At 30.1% G+C, this 8,780-nt stretch overlaps 1 protein-coding gene across 1 annotated transcript in view; it reads right to left on the reverse strand.

Annotated features, from left to right (window-relative positions):
• Positions 1 to 6,352, reverse strand: part of LOC113549844 (astakine-like) — a 41,332-nt gene extending 34,980 nt beyond the window's left edge. Inside the window, exon 1 of the mRNA XM_026951319.1 lies at positions 6,003 to 6,352. The gene's annotated coding sequence lies outside the window, so the exon portion shown is untranslated. The remainder of the gene's footprint in view (positions 1 to 6,002) is intronic.
• Between the last annotated feature and the right edge of the window lie 2,428 nt (positions 6,353 to 8,780).

Raw genomic sequence — 8,780 nt, forward strand, 5'->3', positions numbered from 1 at the left:
AAATATTTTATAAATACTTCGATTTAAAATTGTTTGATAAATTAAATTTTATTTATTTATTTATTAAGTGATTACATATTTACTTAAATGTATTGTATCGAATCGCATTTAAATAATTTGATCAGGTAAAATTTTATTGTATAATAATATTATATTCACTTTTGTTTTTATTTAATAATTATAAGACACTATAATTTATATAATACTGCAATACCACTATCTCTATCCATAGTTATTCAATTACAAATTGTGTATAAACCTATCGGAGGTTTAATAGGTATAATATATACACATACCTACGAAAAATAAAAATAGCTGAGAGACGATCACTTAAAATAATTAAAATGTAAATTTTATTGAGAAAAAGTTGTTGCTAAATTAGGTTTTTATTCGGTTAAATTATTAAAGGATTTTATAATAAACTAATTCAAATAACATATTTCAAAACATTAAGGCACATTCGTATATTATTGTATGAGTATATCTTATAACAATATTTGTATACTATTCAAAAAGTTAAGTGAAGATATTTTTTGTAAACAGACAATTCTCGGAACGTTGACTATATTAACATATAGTTTTATTTCAAAAATTGACAATTTCGGGCTGAATATACGTAAAAATAACCCTATACGAGTCTATCGTACAAAGGAAAATATAAAATATAAGTCACGCTTAAAAACCGGTAACTTTCACATGCAAAATATCTTCGTATCTATTCGTTTCACAACTTTTCAGTGTTCTCGACAATTCGGATATAATATTGCGCAATCATCATGGCGTGTATATTATGCACGAAAGCATAACCAGTAAAATATTAATTTTCATGATATGTCATCTAATGCACAAATAAATAAATATATACATAAAACAGTATGTAACAAACTCAATCAATCGAATAGTTTAATAGTATTAACATATTATTATGTGAAACAAAATTGTAAAATATTCCAGCATCCAGCAGTCACAGCATGATAAATATTTTTGATTATAAAATTTGACCTGTCGTCACAAAATTTCCTTTTAAAAATGCGGTAAACTTCGTTCAATAAAAACAAACATAATGTCTTGTAATACACTACGACGACATTATAATAATAATTATCCACGTCAAATTAGCGGCAACCCGTTGCGGATTAAATAGAATGATTATAAAATACTATTGACGGTTATAAATACGGAATTAAAAATAAAAACATCAATCATATTTGTACCTACGGGATGAACTGCCACAATGAATATCGCCGTTTAGATGCTACACATACGTGTTAACCATAATATAACAACATTTTTATAACATACATAGATAATATTTTTCGGACGTCGTTGCGCGCGTAAATATATCGTGGTACCAAATCACGACCAATCGATGTACATATATAACGTAATAGTTGGGAATCCTACCCGGTCACGTTGTGTACGGTTACAGACGCGTCCTTGAACGACGCGTGCACGACGACCGTCGCGGTAAGCAACAATATTATATTAATCAAATGCATTACACTATTATGATATTATAGAACCGCGATGTTTTTTTTATATTATTTCGTACCCCACCCAATCATCAATCTAACGATGATAGGTTTTTTTTTAATTACTTCAAAACACCTTCCTCACTGCAGTTTTTCTCGAACCCCGGATGACGACATCGTGCGGAGGATGAACGACTGCCGCTTCCGCAAATCATCAGTTTCCAGAGAGTCGAAATATGCCGCGATCAACCAATCAGAAGTATATACAAACTTAATCCAAATAAAACATTTTACAAAAAATTGAGTCCCAGATTTTTTTATGTAAATACTACAAATTTAGTTCAGTAAAATTAAAAATATAATACTAATAAAACTCAAGTTTTAAGTACCATCAGACAAAAAATTCATTTTTTTTTTAAATTTAAGACTATAATATGTAAGAAAAATTCTACAGATATAATTGAATATGTTTAACATTTTTTTAATGTTAATTTGGAAATTTTAATACGTTTTATGAATATGCATAATATATTGTCTAAAATAATAAATAAATTGATTTAAATATATACTACATATACAGATATACATCATCATATAGAAAAAAACTTAAAAAAAGGCGATATTTATTTTCATTCAAATTTTGATATTTGTTTTATATGAAATAGCTGCATTTTTCTTTAATTTATTTTTTCTTGAAATATGATATACTTTTTTCTATTAAGTTTGGTTAATATACTATAATTTAATATTTATATTTCAACCGAAAATATACGAATACACAATATTCTAACACATATAAAATACAAATGAGTTATACGGACTTAATTGATATACGAGTATTTTACTTTTTCAAAGGACTCAATTAGTACATAAATGTTTGTTTCCCAATCAATGAACTTATTTAGTATATTATTCTTTTTTACAGGGGATACGATTTTAGTGAGACGCCGTCATGCTGGGACTCACTTATTATATTATTTTTTCCTCGTTTCATAAGTATGCACCAGATCGATTGTAGTAGTGTGGGCAGGAAATACTGCAGGTACCTATTTAATATTTTCCGTCATTAATATGCCAACGATCATAATATTACAATCGTCTAACGCACTGCCGTCAGTCTGACGCGATTCAATAAGTTTTCGTTCAGTTTTCCTACGTATAAACTCTACAGATAGCTCATGAACACATCGCATGCCTACCATGGTCGTCTTAATATATTATGTCGATTTGTCTTTTCCGCTGTGGTCACGTTTTTCGCAATACTATAGTCAATGGAGTACTGAGTGGTAGTAGAGAGGTAAATTATGTAGTTTGGTGGTTATGAGCATATAATATACACGTTATACAAACACATAAAAAAATAAACCACTTGCCTTCGTAACCATCCACTCACCACCCAAAACACAAAATTCTGAAAACGCACTTACTACGATTCTACGAGTATACATATAATGGGAACAAATGCGAAGATATTCAACGTATATAATACAATTACTATTGGTATAACATAACTATCTAAGTGATGTTAATAAGATATTTCTAACAATTTACTAAAATATTCAATTACATTTTAGCATTGGTACCAGACTAGATATTGTAAACATTATATTATTCCATTGGACGTATATCAAATCCAGAACATTTTTTAAATTCTTTATTAAAAATGTACATATTTAGGTTGCAATGAAATTATACAAATACAAATTACAAACAAATAACAATATTTTGTACAATTAAATAGTTTTAATTAAAACGAATCAATTAGAATCAATCGGTTTTTCTGCGCATTCTTAACCTATATCGTAACATCATGGAACCAGTCTCAATGACTGTGTCACGTGTGGATAAACAGAATTGACTGTTCTCTCACTCGACGGGTTGAAAATTGGTAGATTGGAGAAGTAACTTCAATTTTAAAACTACAATCACTTTTTACAATTCAAATATTAATAATTAAATGAAGTAACCAATTAAACATCATAAGCGAAGCATTATTAATATACAAAGAAATGTTCGTTTATTTTAATAATTGCCGTTTAATACTAATTTAAATAACACTAAATATTATTTGTTATTTTTGTTTTTTTAACTTTCGATAGTAGATTTTAATTTATTTTAATCTTTATAACTAATACAATGAATAATATACTCGTTTGAAGTTAATTAGAATAACGCTGAATTTATATAAATTATTTTGTTATATTATCAAATTATTTTGATTAGATAAAACATTGAAAAAAATTAATACTTCGTAGAGTATTTCATTTAATTTCAACAACTACGTTAATATTGTTGATTCATTCATTCATATATTACATAAATATTATAGGAAATTCTTGTACAATTATAAATTAAAGATAATTACAATTTATACGAATATGACACATATTATTATAACATATAATATGTTTATCCAACATCAAAAGAGCTAACTAATATTCATTATTTTAGCTTATATATATATTATCATGCTCTATGATAAAATTTCAACATAAACGCACATTATATAATGGTAAATATTCAAAATGAAACAACTAATGCTTTGCACCTGTGACTAAGAGAAGTTAATTTAAAATATTATAATTTTTCTTAATGTATCGTATACATTACTCTAAACCGAAAAACTAAAAATATATAAGTATTTGAAATCGAATAAGTCATTTTAAATAATCCTGTATTATAACCAATTACATTTTAGTTAAGTGATATATTATTTTTAACTGTATGATGTTTAATTTGTTTAAAACATTATAATTACAATTTTGCGCAAAATATTACGTTACATCGACAAATACCTAACATTGTCTTTCATCCTCTATATACAGTATAACGTCTACACCTACACAGTATTGTAATAGAAATAGAAATTAAAAATACGATAAAATTGTTTTCCAAGTTATTTAACAATAAACGTAAAATAGGAAAAATGTTTTTATGAAATTTAATTACTGCAAAACAATTACTGGAACTGAAACAGTTCGTTTTGTGAATTAATATTTTAAATTAGTTTCCAACCGTCCGCATTTTTTGCGTAGTAAGCCTGTACTTAGTTGTTTACACCACGGAAAGTATGTATATATCTATACACAATAGTATATATTTCATCCTGGATTAAAAAAAAATCTTTGAAAGAAATATCGTCGTTTGTAGTGATTACAGGTTAAAAATAAATGAACGACAAAAACGAAAAATTTATTTTTTCAAAAGTCCGTTTTACACGTAATACTGTGGAATGTATTATGAAATAATTTCTGACAAAAACGACTTACATCAATAAAATACATTCTATACCTATCGAGCAGTAGGGGCGAAGTGGTATTGTTCAAAAACGTCGAAAAACTTTTCGGTCGTCTGAATACGCGTTGCCCTCAGCAGCTGCCGTTGCAGACTTATAGGCGACGACAACTAACAAACTTTGGCACGTGCCATCTGTTGCACACCCGCTTGGTCGGTGCCGGTTGATAACAAGATAACCAAGTCTCGTAGATGACGGTTTAATAATTTTGTTCGACTAAATATCGCCAATGTATATATAATATAATTATACGTATAATACGTATTAATAATGTTCCGTTTACTATTATAATAAATAAATACGATTATTGTCGTTATTCTAAAAATTGTGCATAAAGGTGGAGACTGAGATTTTTACATGTGTGAGATGAATATTAGTGCACGTCATGTGTGTTGTTTTTTGATATATAACGATTAGACTATGTGCAGTTCATAGACGTCTATCAGCTTCTAAAAAGATTAAAAAAAAAAATCAAAACCTTTTTTTCCGTATTTAAAATCGTAATGTTTGATCCTTCCTTATAGTTTTCATAACACAAGAATTTGGTGGACATGCATTGAGAGCCTACCACGAAACACAACTATACCAGACAGGTTATTTATAAGTCATTAAAATATATAATTTTTAAAACAAATTATACTCTTAACTATTTTTATTGTTTTCATTTTTTACTTTTTTTTAATGAAAACGTACGTTTTTAAATTCTTATTTCAACATAGAATGTTTTTTTGAGTATTTTATTGCATAAAAATCGAATTTTTAACAAGTTACTATGAATGTAGGTAGGTATAAATATATATTTAAAGTTTAGATGAGCGCCGAACGGAGTGGGGTAGTACATAGCCACATGGGTATCTCATCCATAGTCGGTTCACTACTCCTCTCATAAAAAATTTAAACACATAAGCCATTCTACTTATTTGATTACTCGTCCAAAATTTGATTTTTATAAATAGAAAAACTAAATAATATTCTACCTCGAAATATTAAATTAAAAATATACCCTTTCATTAAAAAAGTAAAAATAAACTTAATCTTCTTCAATAATAATAATACAATTTATAAGTTTTTATTTTTTTTTTATTTTTTCATAGCTGTTATTTTGTAACGACTAATTAATAAAAACGTATTTTTAAAAATAACAATGGTTTTTGAAAGAACGAGCGTATAATACTAACGAGTACAACGTTAAAGCGTATAGTAAAATATAGCGACATGTCTCTCGTTCGACTTACCGGTTCGGGAGCGACGATGCGACAACGTATGGACAGCTCAAGGAAATTCTCTGCGTGATCGATCTGACGTTAATTTGCGGGAGTGGTTGTTTTCGGATGGTTAATTACTATTTATTTCGATGGTCAATCGTTGGCACGCAAAAAATCTGAAGAAATCCAATGCGAACAGTATAATATGAAAACAAAATAAAAACGGTCGGACAGACTTTTTATCGATCTATGCTGAGATCTCGGGTACGGGACTCGAACGGATAAACCGGTTACGCGCGCAAAACAAACACACAACAGTTATAAATATGATACCACGGTTGCAGTATGTACGACAACGGTTCCGCGACAATTGGCCAGCCCCGCGAGTCCGCCGGTGCATATAAAGACCGATGATGCGCCGCTAGCCGTCCCCCCCTTCCCCTGGACCACACCAATATCGGACCGAGGTCACGGCTACGCGGCGCGCAGTTCGATGGTTGCGGCGGTGGCGGCGGCGGCGACAGAGGCGTCGTTGCGGCGATGGTGGCGATGACGTCAACGGGCACGTGAGGGCCGCGGTGCCGTCCGAGAAGGAAACTCTGCGCGCACAAACACCGCGGCGGTCACCCATTTTACGGTCATCTCGTCGTTCTAACAACGCCCTCGGATTAGACCATCGGACATCGGTCGGGATCACTTATCCGTTGCGATATGTTTCACCATCGGGTCATAATTAATTTTATGGAATTTGAGTCATTGGAAATCAGTTCCAAACACTCGTCGACGCGATGTACCTACCGTTTGGTCATCGGTTGACAGTTTTAGTGTACCCCTACACACCATATGCGTGCTAATTTTCCGGACACCTTTCTCATACCTCGCAATTCATCTGTTCAAATCGAATGTGACGAGAACCGATAATTGGTGATCTAACTTCTAGGTTACTTCACAGTAATAATATAGTAAGTCGAACGTCTTATGTTTCTCGAACAAGAGTAATGTGGTATCATCGTTGTGTTAAAGGTCGCCCAAGACGTTGCAAGTCATTTCTAACCGAGATCCATCGAAACCAGTCAAAAGTAACATGTCAACTCAAAGCATTATTATACCTTCAAAAGTTAAGTCTCCAAATCATTTTTAACGGTCTTGAAACAAAATCATTAATACCGCGTTGTTCCGTAATATCGCGAAATCGTGGTTTTATGAAATAGTGCGATACGTGTGACATTGAACTGCAGTAAATGACTGATTTTCGGGTAATAATTTTTATTGTTTAGTTCACTAAAATACTGGAAATTATCACCAATTTATTACGACACCATAATATTACCAATAACATTAAAAGTTTTTTTATAAAACTTTTAGTATGAGTATTTATTGAATACATTTTGTAATTCATCTGGAATTGACCAATTCGGTTTCCAAAAACCCCGGGATCGAACACGTGTTCGGTATCTAATGTAGTACTAGTAATGTAGTATTGGTAATATTATATCAATGCCTAATTGTTATGATAATTCAGTAGACGTCGCTTATAGTGTTTATACGATTCGCGGATATAAACTCGGTCGCTTACAAAACTCGAAATTCCCCGGAATAGTTTGGACGTATCCAATTACATTAAAAAAAAATCAATTATAAAATGTTTCTCGTCATCAATCAAATTTTTCTTAAGGTTATTATTTAAAAACATTTAATTTACCAAAAAAATTGTTTAAAAAATGTTGGCATTTTTGGTTAAGTTTCGAGATATATAATTTTTTTTAAATTATTTATGTTATGTTTCAAACCATGCTGTATATATTAGCAATCGTTATTGCATTTTATTTAACTGACGCACTCATTTTAATAAGTAATACGAGTACAAACTGTATATTAATGCCACAATGGCTGAAAGTAACAAAAAACAAACAAAATTTTTAAATAAATATGTAAAATTAAAATATCAAAATAAAGTTGATAATTCGTTTAAAATGTCCCTCCTCAAAAAAACACACACACACATTTCACTTATAAAGTTCATTTGGTTACTAAACTTACTTAGTACTGCTCTCTAAGTAAATCTTATAAGCGACGTCCACTGTGCTATAATAATATTATGTGTCACACTCTACTTGATCCACACAATGTCCTCGACCGGGTGGATACTGGATGGTAAAAAAACGCACTCAGCGATATATGTGCGTATTTAGTATATCGTATTATTACAACGACGCGAGAGATGAGTAATTGGTTTTTCGACGGATCATTTAAATGGGTATGTTTGCTCTTCGGACGTAAATCACACTCAACGTTATCCTCTGTAATACGTTATATTATTATTATAGTATTATGTATACTAGTTGGGTCACGGTGTTTTCGTGTCTCACCGGCTTTACGCCACGGGAAACTGGGAAAACAAGATCACTCAAATGTATTGTACGTTGGAAAAAAAAGAACTATCACTGCCGAGTAATAACTATTCACACTAAGCCGCAAAATCAAGACTAAAAAAAAAAAATAAATATTGTAAAATTATATATTTTTTCTAATACACAAAAATTTTCGATTAATAAATAACACCTAGTTACGCTTATAATATGGAGTTTACTTACAAATTTATTTTTGCGAAACATTTCCTTTAAAAATGTAATTGTTACAACTTACGATTGACTACTGAATGAAATGCTCTTACACCAATACTGCAGAAATAAAAGAAAATCGAATTATTTTTTTTTTGAAAATTATATTTATATCGTACATATAAACATGAAATTTTTTGATATTTTGAAGTTAACAACTGTAATTTTAAAATTATTTAAAATTATT

This window comes from Rhopalosiphum maidis, chromosome 1, assembly GCF_003676215.2.
Source record: "Rhopalosiphum maidis isolate BTI-1 chromosome 1, ASM367621v3, whole genome shotgun sequence".
NCBI lineage: Eukaryota > Metazoa > Arthropoda > Insecta > Hemiptera > Aphididae > Rhopalosiphum > Rhopalosiphum maidis.